The sequence below is a fragment of the Triticum urartu genome, chromosome 7, assembly GCF_003073215.2.
Source record: "Triticum urartu cultivar G1812 chromosome 7, Tu2.1, whole genome shotgun sequence".
NCBI classification, from domain to species: domain Eukaryota; kingdom Viridiplantae; phylum Streptophyta; class Magnoliopsida; order Poales; family Poaceae; genus Triticum; species Triticum urartu.
This window is the reverse complement of record NC_053028.1, coordinates 137,297,716-137,320,689: the sequence shown is the minus strand read 5'-3', so window position 1 is coordinate 137,320,689 and position 22,974 is coordinate 137,297,716.

Here is a 22,974-nt window from a genome sequence, read left to right as displayed (position 1 = left end):
TTTTTTGGTATTTTGCATTTCCTACCCATAACTAAAGATTGAAAACAACTAAGAACAGCAAATACAAATTACTTAGTGGTAAAGCAAACAAGCACACACGAGAATATTCACCCCACGCTATTGCTCCCCGGCAACGACGCCATAAAAAGGTCTTGATAACCCACAAGTATAGGGGATCGCAACAGTTTTTGATAAGTAAGAGTGTCGAACCCAACGAGGAGCTAAAGGCAGAACAAATATTCCCTCAAGTTCTATCAACCACCGATACAACTCTACGCACGCTTGATGTTCGCTTTACCTAGAACAAGTGTGAAACTAGAAGTACTTTGTAGGTGTTTTTGGATAGGTTTGCAAGATAATAAAGATTATGTAAATAAAAACTAGGGGCTATTTAGATAAAGAAACAATAAAGTAAATATAGCGAGTGTGGAAAAGCAGTGGTAGGAGTTGTGAAATTGCCCCTAAGCAATTGACTACTTTACTAGACCGATAGCAAGTATTATGTGGGAGAGGCCACTGCTAGCATGTCATCCCTGACTTGGAATTCTATGCACTTATGATAGGAACTATTAGCAAGCATCCGCAACTACTAATGTTCATTAAGGTAAAACCCAACCATAGCATTAAGATATATTGGTCCCCCTTCAATCCCGTATGCATCAATTTCTATGCTAGGCTGAAGCTTCTGTCACCCTTTCCCTCCAATACATAGTCCCATCAACATACAACTAACCCTAGGGTGTGATCCACGCACGCAATCATATGATGGGCACCAAAGGACAGCAACATAACCACAAGCAAATTAAATCAATCATAGCAATTCATCAACCACCAATAGGACAACGAAAATCTACTCAAACATCATAGGATGGCAACACATCATTGGATAATAATATGAAGCATAAAGCACCATGTTCAAGTAGAGGGTACAGCGGGTTGCGGGAGAGTGGACAACTGTAGATAGAGGGGGGAAGGTGATGGAGATGTTGGTGAAGATGGAGGAGGTGTTGGTGTAGATCGCGGTGATGATGATGATGGCCATGGCAGCGTTCCGACGCCACCGGAAGAGAATGGGAGAGGGGGGCCCTTCGTCTTCTTCTTCCTTGACCTCCTCCCTAGATGGGAGAAGGGTTTCCCCTCTAGTCCTTGGCCTCCATGCCATGGGAGGGGCGAGAGCCCCTCCGAGATTGGATCTGTCTCTCTATCTCTCTCTGTTTCTGCGTTCTCCTCTGCTGCCCTTTCACCGTTTCGGGTATATATGGAGATCCGTAACTCCGATTGGATCGAATCCTTCGCCGTGATTCCCCCCCCCCCCGAAAATTAGCTTTCTTGCGGCCGAAGAAGGGCATCAACCACCTTACGGGTGCCCCACGAGGGTCAGGGGCGCGCCCCCCTAACTCGTGGGCACCTCGGGCACCGTCTCGCATGGATTTTTCTTCCGGAATTTTCCAAATATTCCAAAAATAAGCTCGGTCCGTTTTTATCCCGTTTGGATTCCGTTTGATATGGATATTCTGCGAAACCAAAAACATGCAATAAACATGAACTGGCACTGGGCACTGGATCAATATGTTAGTCCCAAAAATAGTATAAAAAGTTGCCAAAAGTATATGAAAGTTGTAGAATATTGGCATGGAACAATAAAAAATTATAGATACGACAGAGACGTATCACAACCCCTATGCATAAGTTCACAAGGTCACATAACTCGCAAGTTGATCACCAAAACATACATCAAGTGGATCACGTGAATATCCTATTATCACCACAGATAAGCACATGCAGGACATACATCAAGTGTTCTCAAATCCTTAAAGACTCAATCCGATAAGATAACTTCAAAGGGAAAACTCAATTCATCACAAGGAGATAAAGGGGGACAAACATCATAAGATCCAACCATAATAGCAAAGTCCGTGGTACATCAAGATCATGCCAAATCAAGAACACGAGAGAGAGAAAGATCAAACACATAGCTACTGGTACATACCCTCAGTCCCGAGGGTGAACTACTCCCTCCTCATCATGGAGAGCGTCGAGATGATGAAGATGGCCACCGGTGATGGATCCCCCCTCCAGCAGGGTGTCGGAACAGGGTCCCGATTGGTTTTTGGTGGCTACAGAGGCTTCCAGCGGCGGAACTCCCTATCTAGGTTATTTTCTGGAGGTTTATGTATTTATAGGAATTTTTGGCGTTAGTCTCATGTCAGGGGGGGTCTCCGAGTCGTCCACAAGATAGGGGGACGCGCCCTCCACCCTCGTGGATGGCTCGAGACTCTTCTAGCCCAACTCTTTTACTCCGAGGGCTTCTTTTGGTCCATAAAAATCATCAAAAATTGGCACGTCAATTGGACTCCGTTTGGTATTCCTTTTCTATAAAACTCAAAAACAAGGAAAAACAGAAACTAGCACTGGGCTCTAGGTTAATAGGTTAGTCCCAAAAATCATATAAAATAGCATATAAATACATATAAAACATCCAAGATTGATAATATAATAGCATGGAACAATGAAAAATTATAGATACGTTGGAGACGTATCAAGAGTCTTCTGAAGTGGTGGCGGACTTGGAGGAGGAGCCGGCTGACGCGGTGTCGGTGGCCTTGCAAAGACGATGCAATCCTTTCTCCATAGAATGATATGATGTATGGCCTCTCCCAGCGTGCGCTCGTTGTCACCTCTAGGAATATCAAGCTCTAGCCCCGAATATCCTGCCACCACTCCATCAACCCCGACACGAGCATAGCCAGCTGGAATTGGATTGCAATGGAAGGTTGCTTCCGGGGGATTTGTATAAGCATAGCCATCTGCCACCTTCACGGATATGTTCTTTATTTTAAATTGTAGCTCACAAGTTGTCGTAGCTATGATATCATCCACATGGTAACTATCCAGCAGTGCATCATCGCCCGGGGCGGAACCCACGCTGCTTCTCGGCATGGATGGATGGTGCTATCCAATGCTGGATCCGCTAGCTGCTGCCGCTACTGAGCCCCCCTTTCCTGGCTAAGTGAGTCAATCTGCTGCTACTGCTGCCACTTGAAAGTGATTTCCAACTCCATGTGCTTTGATTCTATGATGTGAAGGCGGTCTGCTTCCTGCTTCCTCTACTCCTCCTCAAGCTTCCTCTTATGCTCCTCCTGTTGCTTCTTTCTCGCACGACTTTTGTAGTCGGTGTTCCAGTCCACAAACACCTCAAATCACGGAACAACGCCTTTGCCTCGTGTTCTTCCCGGGTGTTCAGGATTCTTCAGGGCACGTGTAAGCTCGTTGTTCTCTCTGTTGGGCGTGAACACCCCCGTTCGAGCCTCTTCTATTGCAACAAGTAAACTGTCGGTGGCTCCTTTAAGACTTGCCCATGCTACGTCTTGAGCTTGCGTTGGTTTTCCCCGAAGAGGAAGGGATGATGCAGCAGAGTAGCGTAAGTATTTCCCTTAGTTTTTGAGAACCAAGGTATCAATCCAGTAGGAGGCCACGCTCAAGTCCCTCGTACCTGCACAAAACGATAGCTACTCGCAACCAACACGGTTAGGGGTTGTCAATCCCTTCACGGTCACTTACGAGAGTGAGATCTGATAGATATAATATTTTTGGTATTTTTGGTATAAAGATGCAAAGTAAAAAGTAAAAGCAAAGTAAAAGGCAAAGCAAGATTAAAGTGATGGAGATTGATATGATGAGAATAGACCCGGGGGCCATAGGTTTCACTAGTGCCTTCTCTCAAGAGCATAAGTATTCTACGGTGGGTGAACAAATTACTGTTGAGCAATTGATAGAATTGAGCATAGTTATGAGAATATCTAGGCATGATCATGTATATAGGCATCACGTCCGTGAAAAGTAGACCGAAACGATTCTGCATCTACTACTATTACTCCACTCATCGACCGCTATCCAGCATGCATCTAGAGTATTAAGTTAAAAACAGAGTAACACCTTAAGCAAGATGACATGATGTAGAGAGATAAATTCATGCAATATGAAATAAACCTCATCTTGTTATCCTGATGGAAACGATGCAATACGTGCCTTGCTGCCCCTTCTGTCACTAGGAAAGGACACCGCAAGATCGAACCCAAAGCTAAGCACTTCTCCCATGGAAAGAACTACCAATCTAGTTGGCCAAACCAAACGGATAATTTGAAGAGACTTGCAAAGATAACCAATCATACATAAAAGAATTCATAGAAGTGTAAGTGCATCTAGTGCCACCCCCTAGTTGGTTTTGGAGTATTGACGACAAACCTAGTTGAGGGACTAATGTGTTTGTGAGAATTGCAGGAAAACACAGGTAGAAGTCCCTCATTGATTCGGTTTTTTACTACCAGAGATGACCCTTAAAATGTATGAAGACATTGAAGACAAAGGTGGTATATGAAGATATTCACATTGAAGACTATGACAAAACAAGACACGTTATGAAGCCTATGGAACTCGAAGACTTAGATCTTTCGTAGTTCTTTTTTTTATTTTGTGTTGAGTCATAGGAACCACCGTACTGTTAAGTGGGGTCCAGGAGAACCAGTCAGAATGACTGAAGTGATGCCTAAATCAAAAACCTATGTCTTCGAGTGAAGACAATGAGAGCGAATCTTGTCCAGAGCCGGACAAGTCAGCTTTGCTTGTAGCCCAAGTAAAGTTGTCATGAGAGTTCGAAATCTGACCGTTGAGACACGTGTCAGTTCCTTAGTGACCCAGGGTCATTTCGGACAAATCAGGTCGGGTTGCCAAGTGGCTATAAATAGCCCACCCCCACAACCATAAACGGTTGGCTGCTCAGATTTCAGTGCACGGCTTTTATCGTTTGAGAGCAACCCACCTCGAAGCCTTTGAGAGAAAATTCCTAGTGAGGAGAAAAGCCCTAACCACCTAGAGCGAGAGTAAATTGGGCATCACTTGAGTCTTCTTGTCTGTGTGATCTGAAGACTTATTACACTTGAGGACTGTGAATTCTCCAGACGGTTAGGCGTCGCGTTCAGAGCATCCAAGAGACATTGTGGATTGCCAGTGAACGAAGTCTGTGAAGGTTTGGGAGTCTACCTTGAAGACTTACCAGAGTGATTGGGCGAGGACTAAGTGACCTTAGCTCAAGGAGAATACGGTGAGGACTTGGTGTCCTGAACTGCGTGTTCAGGACTGGGTGTCCGGGACTGTGTGTCCTAAGGTTTAAATACCTAGCCGCTCCAACCAGACGTACAGTTGTCACAGCAACTGGAACTGGTCCAACATATCATTGTCTTCAGCGAGTCACTGGTTTCATCTTCACTTCCTTCTCTTGCTGTTACTCATTGTGAAGTCACTGCATGCTTGCTTTATCATTTGTCTTCACAACATGAATGCATGATCTGTTTGGCTTCATAACTTCTTCCTACTTGATCCTTATTACACTGAAGCTGTTTGTCACTGTGCTTTCACTCTAATGAATACATGACCATGGCTGGCCTAGTGTAATCTAACTTCCGCTGCATAGTAATAGGCATAATCTTCACTGTTTGTCTTCATAACTCCCAAGTTTTGAAGACTTTCATAAAAATCGCCTATTCACCCCCCCTCTAGTCGATATAACGCACTTTCAATTGGTATCAGAACAAGGTGCTCCCTTGTTCTGTGTGATTCGGTTTAACCACCTGGAGTTTTAGCTATGTCGACTGCAGGGATAATCAAAGTCTCCGCTGCGTGCCCCGTCTTCGATGGAACTGAATATCCCTACTGGAAGAATAAGATGCGAATGCATCTTGAAGCCATTGACGTCGACCTATGGTATGTCGTCGAGAACGGCGTTCCCAAGGCTGGAGAAGGTGTCACTGCTGCTGATGTCAAGAAGTTCACTCAACTGGACTCTACTGCCAAAAATATCATTTGTGGCCATCTGACAAAAGGACAGTATGGCCGTGTGAGTGCCTTGAAGACATCCAAGCTGGTCTGGGACTGGCTCTCCAAGGTCAATGAAGGCGTCTCAACCCAGAGAGATCAAAGAATCAGTGTTCTTCGCAACCTCTTCAACCGCTTCAAGCGAAATGACGATGAGAATGTCCAGCACACATTTGACCGACTTACTGACATCACAAATGAGCTTCAAGCCCTCGGCGCCACTGAAATCACCAAACATGAAATTGTCAAGACGCTGCTGAGATCACTTGATAGTTCGTTTGACATCCTGGCCCTGATGATTCAAGAACGTCCTGATTTCAAGACACTATATCCGTCTGACATACTTGAGAGGCTCAACACACATGAGTTTCAGCTTTCTGAGAAAAGAGATATCTACGGTCCAAACTATGGGCGAACTCGTGCCTTGAAGGCAAAAGCTGTCTCCTCATCTGAAGAAGAATCTGACTGCAGTTCTGATGATCCTGAAGACATTGGAAGAGAACTTGCAATTCTAGTGAAGAAGTTCCAAAAATTCACCAAGAAGAAAGGCTTCAGAAAATCTTCACGATCAAGCTCAAGGAATGATGAAGCTTCTGCTCATGACTACAAGAAGAAAACATGTCACAAGTGCAAGAAAACTGGACACTTCATCTCTGAGTGTCCTCAGTGGGACAATGAGAACAGAAGGAAGAAGAAGAGCAAGGAATATGATTCTGACGACAAGAAGAAGAAGAAATACTCAAAGTCTTCTTCCAAGTCTCCATCAAAGTCTTCATCACACAAGAAGAGCTCATATGGCAAGGCACGTGCGTTTGTTGGAAAGGAGATGGATTCAGAGGAGGAGTCCGCATCTGAGGAGGCAGAGGTGGAGTCTGAGGAGGAGTCTGATTCTGGCATTGCGAGTATGGCTACAGCATACGTCGCCAAGTCTATCTTCAACACTGAAGACAATGACTGCATCACCGACACCGACGCAAATGACAAGAACGACTCCACTCCTACCTACTGCTTCATGGCACGCGGTGCCAAGGTAAACACACGCACTACTCGCTATCAAACATCTAGTGACGATGACTCTGAATGTGATTCAAAACCTAGCTACAAAACACTTGCTAAAATTGCAACTGAACAACAGAAAGCTATGGAACATATTCAAAAACTGGTAGACAGAAGCGATGATCTGTTGGGTGCTGAAATGACTCGATCTGAATCCTTAATTGAAGACATAAAAAACCTTCACGTTAAGTATCAGGAACTTGAAGATCGTCATGATACTCTCTCAACAACTCATGAAAAGCTTTCCTATGATTATCTTCAAAGGAAGCAAGAACTTGAGAAATTGAGAGCGGCTCATGAAGATCTTCAAAAGGAAAATGAGTCACTTCGCTCCGAACAGATCAGTCCCGCTCAGGAAGGATTTGAACCACCATGTCTTAAATGCATTGAGCGTGATAATGCTAATTCTGTTGCTGAATGTTCCACTGCTACTGCTGTTGCAATATCTTCAACTGTTGATGTGGTAACTAACCCCTCTGCTGAGGATACCACTGCTATCGCTGATGAGAATGCTAGGTTGAAGACATTGCTTGAAACAGGGATGTACAAAAGTCTTAAAGGACATCAGACATTATGTGATGTCCTCAAAAAGCAGATTCTGAACCGAAACCCTAGGAAAGAGGGTGTTGGATTTGTGAGGAAAATAAATGCAGATGGCTCTTACTGGAAACCTGAGCAGTACCACAAAACCACATGGGTTGCTGCAAAGGAACTTTCAGCAGATCCATCCAACTTATCTGGCTTCACTTGTGCTAACCCCATTATCATTGATGAATCCATTGATGCAAACTATAAACTGTTTAAGAATCAGAATGGTGAAGTGTTTGCCAGGTACATTGGTACTAACTGCAGGAATGGACTGCCTATGAAGAAGATCTGGGTTCCGAAAAAGTGTCTGGAAAATCTTCCTGTGAATGTCTTCATGACACCTCACTTAAAGAAGACAAACCTCAGACCAAAGGCTTCATACAAACAGAGGACTCACCTGAGTCACACTAACACAAATATTTTGCAGGGAAACTATACTCAGGCATATGAATATGAGAGCGGTTCATCGAACCGTGTTCATGTGACCAAAAATTATTCTGCTTATTCCTATGAGTATTATTGTCCACCTGCTAGACTGTTTGCCAAGGCTTCAAAGCCAAAATTCTCAGATGCTGCACTTAGACTTATTGCTTCTAAGCCACCCTTGAAGATGTGGGTGGTTAAGAAAGCTTAACTCTCTTTTGCAGGGAAAGGTCTCCAGCAGAAAAACAAAATCTTCTGATGCTATTGCTGGGGACCTTAAAAATCTTGTAGGGCGCAAGATAAAATGCCCGAATGGCATCATTATGTACTTCATTCCTGAATCGCATGCTACTCTCCCTATTAGTCCTAATCTGGATCTAAGTTTTCATAACCCACAGGTTCGTCAAATGTTTATGCTTCACAATTCTCTTCGTGAAGCCTATCCCCCTAACTGCACTGTAGGGTACGACACCAGCGACTTCAAAGTCTTCAGAATGGATTATTGACAGTGGGTGTACAAATCACATGAGTGGCAGAAGAAGCCTTCTTATGGACTCAACATTACGTCCATCCGACAAGAGCCACATCACATTTGCTGACACTGGTAAAAGTAAGGTATTGGGTCTAGGTAGAGTTGCAATCTCAAAGGATCAACACATGGATAAAGTCATGCTTGTTGAATCCCTTGGCTTCAACTTAATGTCTGTCTCAATGCTTTGCGATTTGAATATGATTGTAATGTTTGGAAAATATCGTTGCCTGGTGCTAATGGAATCTAACAAATCTCTAGTGTTTGAAGGGTATCGGAAAGGTGATTTGTACGTGGTAGATTTCTCAGCAGGACCACAACTTGCAGTATGTCTTCTTGAAAAAGCTTCAGAATGCTGGCTTTGGCATCGGAGGCTTGGGCATGCTGGCATGAGGAATCTCCACACCCTTGCGAAGAAGAAGCATGTCATAGGCATCGAGGGCGTTAAGTTCAAGAAAGATCACTTATGCGGTGCCTGTGAAGCAGGGAAGATGACAAGGGCAAAACATCCTTCGAAGACAATCATGACTACTACACAACCCTTCAAACTGCTCCACATGGATCTTTTCGGTCCCACTCACTACTCAACTTTTACTACTTCTGCTTGCCTCTATGGTTTTGTCATTGTTGATGATTACTCTAGATATACTTGGGTACACATAATCCTTTACAAGACTGAAGTGCAGGATGTCTTCAGACGCTTCGCCAATTGAGCCATGAACAATTTTGGCGCCAAGATAAAGCACATCAGAAGTGACAATGGCACTGAATTCAAGAACACTGGCCTTGATACATATCTTGATACCTTGGGCATCGCACATGAATTCTCAGCTCCGTACACGCCACAGCAGAATGGCGTCATCGAACGCAAGAACAGAACACTCATTGAAATGGTCAGAACAATGCTAGATGAATACAAGACTCCAAGAAAATTCTGGACTGAAGCCATTGATACTGCATGCCATACAATCAATCGTGTTTATCTTCACAAGCTTCTGAACAAGACTTCTTATGAACTCCTAACTGGCAAGAAGCCAAATGTCAGTTACTTCAGAGTATTTGGCGCAAAGTGCTGGATCAAGGACCCACACCACACCTCAAAGTTTGCACCAAAAGCACATGAGGGCCTCATGCTTGGATATGGAAAGGATTCACACTCCTACAGAGTCTTCAATCTCTTCCATTACAAAGTGGTCGAAACAGTGGATGTGCGGTTTGATGAAACAAATGGTTCACAAAGAGAGCAACTGCCAAATGTGCTAGATGAAGTTCCAGCTAGTGAATCAATCAAGCTTATGGGAACTGGAGAGATTATGCCTTCTGAAGCTCATCCTGAAGAAGAACTCATCATCTCAGCACCTGATCAACATGAAGACAATGCTCAGCATGAAGACATTCCTCCAAATAACAACGCAGATCATCAAGAGCAAAGTCTTCGCCCTATACATCCTCGTGTTGCAAATGAAGTGCAGATTGACAGAATAATTGACAGCATCAATGCACCTGGTCCACTCACTCATTCAAGGGCAACTCAGCTAGCAAATTTCTGTGGGCACTTCGCATTCGTGTCAATATCAGAACCCAAGAAAGTTGAAGAAGCCTTCATGGAACCTGAATGGATTCAAGCTATGCAAGAAGAGCTTCAACAGTTTGAGCTGAATAATGTATGGGAATTGGTTAAGCGTCCTGATCCACGGAAGCACAACATAATAGGCACCAAATGGATATACCGCAACAAGCAAGATGAGCATGGTCAAGTTGTCAGAAACAAAGCTCGTCTCGTTGCTCAAGGATATACTCAAGTGGAAGGCATTGACTTCGATGAAACATTTGCTCCTGTGGCTAGGCTTGAAGCCATACGCATACTACTGGCCTATGCAAATCATCATAACATACTTCTATATCAAATGGATGTGAAAAGTGCCTTTCTCAATGGCAAGATTGAAGAAGAAGTGTATGTTGCACAACCGCCTGGCTTTGAAAATCCAAAACATCCTGATATGGTATACAAGCTCAACAAGGCACTATATGGCCTCAAACAAGCCCCTAGGGCCTGGTATGACACACTCAAGCACTTTCTGAAGAGCAAAGGCTTCATACCTGGTTCCCTAGATCTCGACATACGATGGTGAACTGTTTGTGTGCCAAATATATGTGGATGACATTATCTTCGGCTGCACCAATCAGAAGTACAGTGAAGAGTTTGGATATATGATGCAAGAGCAATATTAGATGTCCATGATGGGGGAGATGAAGTTCTTCCTTGGTCTTCAAATACGACAACAGCGCAATGGCATCTTCATATCTCAAGAGAAGTATCTCAAAGATTGCCTGAAGAAGTTCGGTATGCAAGACTGCAAAGGCTTCACAACACCGATGCCAGCCAAACATCATCTAGTTCCTGACGACAATGGTAAAGAGTTCGATCAAAAGGTATACCGCTCCATGATTGGGTCTTTGCTTTATTTATGTGCATCTAGGACAGATATCATGCTTAGTGTTTGCATGTGTGCTTGATTTTAAGCGGCACCAAAGGAGTTGCATCACTTAGCTGTGAAGCGAATTCTTCGATATTTGGCTCACACCCCAACTCTAGGATTATGGTATCCAAAGGGCTCAGAGTTTGATTTGGTTGGATTTTCGGATGCTGATTATGCTGGTGACAAAGTTGATCGCAAGTCAACATCAGGCACATGTCACTTCCTGGGACGATCACTTGTATGTTGGTCTTCAAAGAAGCAGAACTGTGTATCTCTCTCCACTGCTGAATCTGAATACATTGCTGCTGGATCTTGCTGCGCTCAGCTTCTGTGGATGAAGCAAACACTCAAGGATTATGGCATTCATCTGAAGCAAGTATTGCGACAATGAAAGCGCCATCAAGATTGCCAACAACCCAGTTCAGCACTCGAAGACAAAGCACATTGAAATTCGTCATCACTTTCTCAGAGATCATGTTGTGAAGGAAGACATTGATATCATACACGTCAACACTGAAGAGCAATTGGCAGATATCTTCACCAAGCCCTTGGATGAGAAGAGGTTTTGCAAGTTACGGTGTGAGCTAAATATCCTGGAATCCTCAAATGTCCTATGATCAGGCACACATCCTAACACTTATGCATATTGATGCTTAGATGTGCAACGCACAAAGTAAAGCATATCTTCAATCAATGAAGACATACATTCTAAGTGTGAATACATTAATGTGGAATTTGACTTCGGAGCGCCACGATAATTGTGCGCCGTGTCTGGGTCTAATACTTCCTATACGGTGGGTAACGCCACCACCAAACGTTCCATTTTGAAGTGTGTAACTCTCGGCGTTTCCTTGCAATATCTTCACATTTAGCTTGGCTTCAAACTCAATATGTCTTCATGATTATCTTCATTACGTTAATTATATAGATATATATGCTCTAGTGTTCTGTCCTCTACAGCATTCACTTATCGCTATGTCTTCTTGGTTGAATCTTTTGAACTAAGTGAATGTGATCGGACCCTAATCTCTCTATGCTTTCCATCTCAAACTCTATCTCTCCAAGTCATATGCATTCTGTTGAAACTGTCGAATGTCTTCACTGTGTCCTTGTCAGCTGAAGACATAGAGACAACCATAAAAGTCCGTTTTTAATGCTCATTCCTCCACATAAGATCCGGAGAAGCAGGAACGACCGCCCGACAATTTAGGCGTGCGTGGGACGTGGAACAAACCCCAAACTTCCGCTAACTGGCCACGCGTGCCTCAAATGCGAACCGCCAGGGGCACCTGCGTAATAGCACAGTGCCGCCTCTGAGTCTATAAATTCACACTTACCGCGGTCATTATCTCCTTCTTCCATCCTCACACGAACCCTAGCGCCACCGCTAGCACTCGACGACGCCGGAGACGAAGCGCTTCGCTGCCGCAACCTCTCCAACGCCGTCCTCACGCCGACCGCGGACATCGTCCTCTCCGCCGTCGCCGTAGGTGTTTTCCGTCGCCAAGTTAGGGCACGGAGGACTAAACTGCTCGTCATCAACTTCCTTCCGTCTAGCAGTTCCAGTGTGGTAAATAAAACTTCTTTTTACAGCCTCTTTTGATCTCATGGTTCTGTCACTTTCTACCATAAGAAGTTTCTCTTTACACCAGTTAGATCTCTCGCTGCATCTCATAACATGCCTAGTATATTCACTTGTGCTTCATAAAGTAGTTAGATTCCTCACTTGTACTGATCTATGGGTTCGTACAAATCTGGAACCAACTTCTTATCTATAAGTGAATGTCTTCGCACAATGAGGTCAATGTCTTCTAAACTGATTAATCTTCAAAACCTTCTGAGAATGCATATGACCTCTTCCCCTTCCCTCGCACCTTAATGCTGTCACAGGTACATGTCCGTGGGAGAATCCTTCGGTTCTCATAGTCTGCATTCATTTGCAGAATTCCTACAGCATCACATAAACTCTCCTGAAGCTAGTTCCTGTTGGTCCAGAAAAAGAAAGCCTTTAAAGCCTTTGAAAGTTTTGAAGCCTTTCAAATTAAAGTTTATGGCTTCAGTTGCAGCAACAAGAAAGGGGGGCAGACAGAGACGTGAGGGAACTTCCAAGGATCTGCCTGAAGACTTGGCAGAAATGTACGAAACAGATCCAGAAGAGAGCTATGGGCAGCGCAAGACTCGAATCCAATGGATTCGACGCTTTTGGGCAGAACAGTGGTTCAAATATCGCTTCGTCACCCAGGAGTATGCCGAAAAGAATGCTATCAAGAGTCCATGGGGGGATATCTTATACAAGAATCTTGTACCCAGGACCAGAGATGAAGCCATTGCTCAAGGCTTCTACCCATGCATGGTCCGAGGACCACAGCCTGATGATGCACATCCGTCGTCACTTCTCTGGTGTCGTGACGACAATCTCTTCAAACGCAACTTTCAGTTTGCTCAACAGTCAGCGAAGCTAAACAAGAAGAAATTTGGGCTTGACTTCAACCCTGGTCCCTCCTCACCAAGGGCAGATCGCACACGCGACGCGGAACCCAATATCATTGGTCCGTTTGCCAATCTTGAGGGCCTGATCACCCACATCTTAGTCCAAGGGACTGCTGTGAATGACCCTCCAGCTGATTCTGAGTCTGATGAAGCTCCTGCTGTGCCGAAGCCAAAGCAGATAAAGAAACCAAAAGCTTCGAAGCCGGCCCCTGCCTCAAAAATCTCAAGGGCGAAGCCATTGAAAACTGCACCTCCTGAAGTCAGTGTGCAGTCTGAAGACGTATCCCGCGTCTCCAAGCCCCTGAAGGAAAAGGAGCCCCAGCAACAAACAGGCAAAGAGCTCACTGCTGCTGCCATTCTGTGCAGTGAAGCCATTGATCTATCAAGCGATGAAGATCTGGGCAATGACGCACTAGAACAGCTCATCAAAAGCAAGGAGGAAGCGGAAATCTTCAACAATCTGCCTCTCTTTGATGTCGCCATCATCCACAGCTTCATCGATGAATGGTTTGACACACCAGATATTAGCTTCAATGATCTGCAGCTGCCTGTTGGACTCAGTGTCGCCTTCCAAGGCGCAATTGCTTCAGAACTGGCCATTGCTCAGCGCATTGTTGAGCTGAAGCAGAAAATTGATCACGAAAAAGCTCAGTTCAAGAAGCACATGGCCAGCCTCAGCGTGCAGGAAGTGAGGAGCTTCAAAATCATGCTGCATGATCTCAAAGAAAACTTTCTGAAGAAGCGTGCTGAAGCTCAAGGCTCGCGTGAAAGGATGAAGTCTTTGGCAGACAAATGTGTTCAAGCCTACAACGAGGCTGAAAAGCACAAGGCACTTGGGCGTCCTGGTATCGACCCCAAGATGGCCGCAAAGAAGAAGAAGCAGCCTGTTATGAGTGAATCAGAGGCATCAAAACAAGCAGCTCTTCCGATTATCTTCCCAACCGCCACGACCGGCTCGAAGCCAAAGAGCCGGTCAACAGCTTCAGAGCTAAAGAAGACAAGAGCTGCAGAAGCTGAAGCCAGAAAAAGGAAGAGCTCTGAAGCCTCTCCTACTGCCCCCAGTAAAAAGAAGCGCAAGATCAAGAAATCTAGGGCTGCTCCCACAGAGCCCTTGATGGTTGAACCCCTTTCTGTCATTCACCCCAATGCAGAAAGAAGACTGACAGTTCATGAGCCTGCTCCCACAGAGGCACCTGACGCTGAAGATATTCCAGCAGCCGATCCAATAGCTGCTGAAGACATTGGTCATCAGGACAATGTGCAAGGTGATGCAGCCCTTCCTCAGCTTGAAACAAGCGAACTCATCAGCATTGGACGTCCACTGACGCCAATGGCACAAGATGAGTCATGGGTGGATCGCCCTCAGGAGGAAGAAGAAGACATTGAGGCCCAGCCCACTCCGACACCACAAGCGTCGTCTGCGTTCCGTAGGCTTCGCAAAGGTCCACGGCCTCAAGTCCAGTCTGCAGAAATTCCGGCTGCATCAGCCGAAGACAATGAAGAAGCACCTCCAGAACCCACTCCCTCGCTCCATCAAGATGCAGTTCCCCAGGAGAAAGTGCCTGAGGTTGTCCCTCCAACTACAAACACTAAAGTCAATGTGGAGCCTGCCCCACCAAATGCTTCAGCGGACAGCGAAGCCACTGAGCCAGGCACTTCAGTTCCTGAGTCTGCTGCAGGTCCACAATTTGATTATCACATAGAGCACAGGCCTCATGTCCAGAAGCCAGTCCCAAGGCTTCCAAGGTTCCCAGGTCCTGCATCAGCACCTGGCTCCTTTGATATAAACAGCTTCAAGGCTGACAACTCATTTTTCAATAGCTCCAAGAACCCCTATTCAAGGGAGAGGATTGTATCAGACAGGTTCTGGAGCTATTCACAGCGCAGCTATTATTCATGCATCTTATACAAGCAAGGTCGCATCTTCCCTCACAAGCGCCTTGAGGTTGAAGCCATTGCTGGTCTGCCATGTCTTGAGGAAGCTTTGGACTGCTTCAGGCAAGTAGGTCTGCTGCCGTTCGTGACTGATGAAGAGCACTGGAACGAAGAGCTTCTGCTTCAGTTTTATGCCACTCTCCATATCAAAGGATACAACAGAGATCCGAAGACTTGGATCCTGGAGTGGATGACCAGAAATGTCCATCATGAAGCCAATGCATTTGATATCATTGAGCTCACCGGCCTGCCCACTCCAGGCGAATTCTTCGAGGAAGGCTGCCAACCACATTCTGAAGCTATTGAGAGTATTTTCCAGAGACCTGAACCAAATATGAGTCAGATGCTCTCAATGATGAAGCCATTGCCTCAGGATGCACCCTATCCAACTGAGTTCTTCGTTGAAGACCTAGAGTACCTGCCCAGGACCATATATCACATTATCCGGCGGACTCTCTGGCCCATTAAGGGACACTCTCCACATGCCAAAATTGAGGGTGCAATGAAGACTCTCATATTCTATATCATGCATGGCAAATGCTTCAACGCACAGGATCTTTTCATACGACAACTTGCAGCGTCAGGCTCGGACTTATTTGGTCTAAAAATCTATGCCCCTTGGGTGATGAGGCTGATCAAACTGCACTCTACAATTTCGTATCAGCCCTCAGCCCGAAACCATCGCATCTTCCTGCCAGATGTGGATATCTCTGCTGAAGCAATATACCCTGAGCCTGCCAAGCAACCAATAAGTCTTCAGAATGCCGAACACCAGAGCTTCACGCAGAATGTTGAAGGTGTTGAAGCCATGTCCAGAGTCTATCCGCTGGCTGGCACTACACGTGCACCAGCATCAACTGAAGCCACAGATAGCACAAACGCTCCAAGACCCAAGAAGCGTGCTCGTGTCCTCACTGACCGAGAGCTTCTTGTGGCCCTTCACCAAAAGCAAGATAGGCATCACGACTGGCTGAAACGTTAGATGAAGAACCTCTTGGTGGATGTCAATCGTCTTCGAAACCTGGCCACCAAGAATGCCTTCGTTACACATGAGACTTGCCGTCGTACGTGGAAAGGGCTCTCAATGATCTGCGCTGAAGCTGAACTTGAAGAGGATGGCTTCACAGAGAGCTTCAAATTTGACACCACACCCCCTAGGAGGGCTGTGATGCGCAACACACCGTCACTTGAAGACTCTGAGTTTTTGGTATTTTTGGTATAAAGATGCAAAGTAAAAAGTAAAAGCAAAGTAAAAGGCAAAGCAAGATTAAAGTGATGGAGATTGATATGATGAGAATAGACCCGGGGGCCATAGGTTTCACTAGTGCCTTCTCTCAAGAGCATAAGTATTCTACGGTGGGTGAACAAATTACTGTTGAGCAATTGATAGAATTGAGCATAGTTATGAGAATATCTAGGCATGATCATGTATATAGGCATCACGTCCGTGAAAAGTAGACCGAAACGATTCTGCCATCTACTACTATTACTCCACTCATCGACCGCTATCCAGCATGCATCTAGAGTATTAAGTTAAAAACAGAGTAACCTTAAGCAAGATGACATGATGTAGAGAGATAAATTCATACAATATGAAATAAAACCCCATCTTGTTATCCTCGATGGCAACGATGCAATACGTGCTTGCTGCCCCTTCTGCCACTGGGAAAGGACACCGCAAGATCGAACCCAAAGCTAAGCACTTCTCCCATGGCAAGAACTACCAATCTAGTTGGCCAAACCAAACGGATAATTCGAAGAGACTTGCAAAGATAACCAATCATACATAAAAGAATTCATAGAAGTTCAAATCATCTAGTTCACCCTAGTTGGTTTTGGAGTATTGACGACAAACCTAGTTGAGGGACTAATGTGTTTGTGAGAATTACAGGAAAACACAGGTAGAAGTCCCTCATCGATTCGGTTTTACTACCAGAGACGACCCCTAAAAATAAAGACATTGAAGACAAAGGTGGTATATGAAGATATTCACTTTGAAGACTATGACAAAAGAAGACACGTTATGAGCCTATGGAGCTCGAAGACTTAGATCTTTCGTAGTTCTTTTTTCATTTTGTTGTTGAGTCATAGGAACCACGTACCTGTTAAGTGGGGTCCAGGAGAAACCCAGTTCAGAATGACTGAAGTGATGCCTAAATCAAAAACCTATGTCTTCGAGTGAAGACAATGAGAGCGAATCTTGTCCAGAGCCGGACAAGTCAGCTTTGCTTGTAGCCCAAGTAAAGTTGCCATGAGAGGTTCGAAATCTGACCGTTGAGACACGTGTCAGTTCCTTAGTGACCCAGGGTCATTTCGGACAAATCAGGTCGGTTGCCAAGTGGCTATAAATAGCCCCCCACAACCATAAACGGTTGGCTGCTCAGATTTCAGTGCACGGCTTTTGTCGTTTGAGAGCAACCCACCTCGAAGCCTTTGAGAGAAAATTCCTAGTGAGGAGAAAAGCCCTAACCACCCAGAGCCAGAGTAAATTGGGCATCACTTAAGTCTTCTTGTCTGTGTGATCTGAAGACTTATTACACTTGAGGACTGTGAATCTCCAGACGGTTAGGCGTCGCGTTCAGAGCATCCAAGAGACATTGTGGATTGCCAGTGAACGAAGTTGTGAAGGTTTGGGAGTCTACCTTGAAGACTTACCAGAGTGATTGGGCGAGGACTAAGTGACCTTAGCTCAAGGAGAATACGGTGAGGACTTGGTGTCCTGAACTGCGTGTTCAGGACTGGGTGTCCGGGACTGTGTGTCCTAAGGTTTAAATACCTAGCCGCTCCAACCAGACGTACAGTTGTCACAGCAACTGGAACTGGTCCAACATATCATTGTCTTCAACGAGTCACTGGTTTCATCTTCACTTCCTTCTCTTGCTGTTACTCATTGTGAAGTCACTGCATGCTTGCTTTATCATTTGTCTTCACAACGTGAATGCATGATCTGTTTGGCTTCATAACTTCTTCCTACTTGATCCTTATTACACTGAAACTGTTTGTCACTGTGCTTTCACTCTAATGAATACATGACCATGGCTGGCCTACTGTAATCTAACTTCCGCTGCATAGTAATAGGCATAATCTTCACTGTTTGTCTTCATAACTCCCAAGTTTTGAAGACTTTCATAAAAATTGCCTATTCACCCCCCCTCTAGTCGATATAACGCACTTTCAAGAAGATTCAAATATTATTCACTGATAGACTTGATCATAAACCCACAATTCATCGATCTCAACAAACACACCGCAAAAAGAAGAAGATTACATCGAATAGATCTCCACAAGAGAGGGGGAGAACTTTGTATTGAGATTCAAAGAGAGAGAAGAAGCCATCTAGCTACTAACTATGGACCCGAAGGTCTGAGGTAAACTACTCACACTTCATCGGAGGGGCTAGGATGATGTAGAAGCCCTATGTGATGACGGCCCTCTTCCGGCGGAGCTCCGGAACAGGCCCCAAGATGGGATCTCGTGGATACAGAAAGTTGCGGCGGTGGAATTAGGTTTTTGGCTCCTCTTCTGATCGTTTGGGGGTACGTATGTATATATAGGAGGAAGGAGTACGTCGGAGGAGCACCGAGGGGCCCACGAGGCAGGGGCGCGCCCTAGGGGGGCGCCCCCACCCTCGTGACTGCCTCTTTTGTTCCTTGGCGTAGGGTCCAAGTCTCCTGGATCATGTTCGGTGAGAAAATCACGTTCCTGAAGATTTTATTCCATTTGGACTCGTTTGATATTCCATTTCTCCGAAACACTGAAATAGGCAAAAAAACAGCAATTCTGGGTTGGGCCTCCGGTTAATAGGTTAGTCCCAAAAATAATATAAAAGTGGAAAATAAAGCCCAATATAGTCCAAAACAGTAGATAATATAGCATGGAGCAATCAAAAATTATTGATACGTTGGAGACGTATCAGGCATCCCCAAGCTTAATTCCTGCTCGTCCTCGAGTATGTAAATGGTAAAAAGAGAATTTTTGATGCGGAGTGCTACTTGGCATAATTTCAATGCAAATCTTCTTAATTGTGATATGAATATTCAGATTCAAAAGATTCAAGACAAAAGTTTATATTGACATAGAAATAATAATACTTCAAGCATACTAACAAAGCAATTATGTCTTCTCAAAATAACATGGCCCAAGAAAGTAATCCCTACAAAATCATATAGTCTGGCTATGCTCTATCTTCACCACACAAAATATTTAAATCATGCACAACCCCAATGACAAGCCAAGCAATTGTTTCATACTCTAACTTTTTCAATCTTCACGCAATACATGAGCGTGAGCCATGGATATAGCACTATAGGTGGAATAGAATGGTGGTTGTGGAGAGGAGAAAAAGGAGAAGATAGTCTCACATCAACTAGGCGTATCAACGGGCTTTGGAGATGCCCATCAATAGATATCAATGTGAGTGAGTAGGGATTGCCATGCAACGGATGCAATAGAGCTATAAGTATATGAAACTCAAAAATAAACTAAGTGGGTGTGCATCCAACTTGCTTGCTCATGAAGACCTAGGGCAATTTTGAGGAAGCCCATCATTGGAATATACAAGCCAAGTTCTATAATGAAAAAAAATTCCCACTAGTATATGAAAGTGATAACATGAGAGACTCTCTACTATGAAGATCATGGTGCTACTTTGAAGCACAAGTGTGGTAAAAGGATAGTAACATTGTCCCTTCTCTCTTTTTCTCTCATCAGTTTATTATTTGGGCCTTTTCTATTTTTTTATGGCCTCTTTTTAGTTGGGCTTCCTTGGCCTCTTTTTTTTATTTTTTTTATTTTTCGTCCGGAGTCTCATCACGACTTATGGGGGAATCATAGTCTCCATCGTTCTTTCCTCACTGGGACAATGCTCTAATAATGATGATCATCACACTTTTATTTTTCTTACAACTCAATACTTAGAACAAAATATGACTCTATATGAATGCCTCGGGCGGTGTACCGGGATATGCAATATGACAATGATGGAGTGTGTCATGATAAACGGAACGGTGGAAAGTTGCATGGCAATATATCTCGGAATGGCTATGGAAATGCCATAATAGGTAGGTATGGTGGCTGTTTTGAGGAAGGTATATGGTAGGTGTATGATACCGGCGAAAGGTGCGCGGTATTAGAGAGGCTAGCAAAGGTGGAAGGGTGAGAGTGCGTATGATCCATGGACTCAACATTAGTCATAAGGAACTCATATACTTATTGCAAAAATCTAGAAGTTATCAAAGCAAAGTATTACGCGCATGCTCCTAGGGGGATAGATTGGTAGGAAAAGACCATCGCTCGTCCCCGACCGCCACTCATAAGGAAGACAATCAATAAATAAATCATGCTCCGACTTCATCACATAACGGTTCACCATACGTGCATGCTACGAGAATCACAAACTTTAACACAAGTATTCTTTAAATTCACAACTACTCAACTAGCATGACTTTTAATATTATCACCTCCATATCTCAAAACAATTATCATGCTTCAATCTTTTTTTAGTATTCAACACACTCAAAAGAAAGTTTCACAAATCTTGAATACCAAGCATATTATTATTAAGCAAATTACCATGCTATTAAGAGACTCTCAAAATAATTTAAGTGAAGCATGAGAGATCAATAGTTTCTTTAAAACAAATACACCACCGTGCTCTAAAAGATCTAAGTGAAGCACATAGAGCAATATTATAACACTCAAAATATATAAGTGAAGCACATAGAGCAAAACTAAATAGCTCAAAAGATATAAGTGAAGCACATAGAGCAAAATTACATAGCTCAAAAGATATAAGTGAAGCACATAGAGTATTCTATCAAATTTTAATTCATGTTTGGCTCTCTCAAAAGGTGTGTACAGCAAGGATGATTGTGTCATACTAAGACACAACGACACAAATAATACAATACTCTCCAAGCAAAACACATATCATGTTGGTGAATAAAAATATAGCTCCAAGTAAATTACCGATGGAAGTGGACGAAAGAGGGGATGCCTTCCGGGGCATCCCCAAGCTTTGACTTTTTGGTGTCCTTGGATTATCTTGGGGGTGCCATGGGCATCCCCAAGCTTAGGCTCTTTCCACTCCTTGTTCCATGATCCATCAAAAGAATTCACCCAAAACTTTAAAACTTCACAACACAAAACTCAAAATAGAAAACTCGTGAGCTCTGTTAGCGAAAGAAAACAAAAGACCACTTCAAGGTACTGTAATGAACTCATTCTTTATTTATATTTTAGTTAAACCTACTGTATTACAACTTCTCTATGGATTATAAACTATTTTACTAGCCATAGATTCATCAAAATAAGCAAACAACACACGAAAAACAGAATCTGTCAAAAACAAAACAGTCTGTAGTAATCTGTAGCTAGCGCAAGATCTGGAACACCAAAAATTCTAAAATAAATTTCTGGACGTGATAAATTTATCTATTAACCATCTGAAAAAATAATTAACTAAATATCACTCTTCAAATAAAAATGACAGCAGTTATCGTGAGCGCTAAAGTTTCTGTTTTTTAGAGCAAGTTCAACAAGACTTTCCCCAAGTCTTCCCAACGGTTCTACTTGGCACAAACACTAATTAAACACAAAAAACACAACCAAAACAGAGGCTAAATAATTTATTTATTACTAAGAAGGAGCAAAAGGCAAGGAATAAAAGTAAAATTGGGTTGCCTCCCAACAAGCGCTATCGTTTAACGTCCCTAGCTAGGCATAAAAGCGAGGATAGATCTAGGTATTGCCATCTTTGGTAGGCAATCCATAAGTGGCTCTAATGATAGTTTCATATGGTAATTTTATTTTGTTTCTTGGAAAGTGTTCCATGCCTTTTCTAATGGAAATTGAAATCTAATATTCCCTTCCTTCATATCAATAATCGCACCAACCGTTATAAGGAAAGGTCTACCAAGAATAATAGGGCAAGAAGGATTGCAATCTATATCAAGAACAATGAAATCTACGGGCACATAATTTCTATTTGCAACAATAAGAACATCATTAATCCTTCCCATAGGTTTCTTAATAGTGGAATCCGCAAGATGCAAGTTTAGAGAGCAATCATCAAAATTACGGAAATCTAGTAAATCACACAAAGTCTTGGGAATAGTAGAGACACTAGCACCCAAATCACACAAAGCATAAAACTCATGATCTTTAATTTTAATTTTAATAGTTGGTTCCCACTCATCATAGAGTTTTCTAGGGATAGAAACTTTCAACTCAAGTTTTTCTTCATAAGATTGCATCAAGGCATCAACAATATGTTCGGTGAAGGCTTTATTTTGACTATAAGCATGTGGAGAATTTAGCACGGATTGCAACAAGGAAATACAATCAATTAAAGAGAAACTTTCATAATGAAATTCCTTGAAATCCAATATAGTGGGTTTAGCAACATGTAGATTTTTATTTCTTTCAATTCCACTTTCATCAATTTCATCATCAAGATCTAAATACTCCGAATTTTTCGAACGCCTTCTAGGTAAAGGAAGATCATATTCAGTTTCATCAAGATTTATATTGCAAAATAAAGATTTAATAGGAGACACATCAATAACTTTTAGATCTTCATCTTGATTTTCATAGGAATTGGAA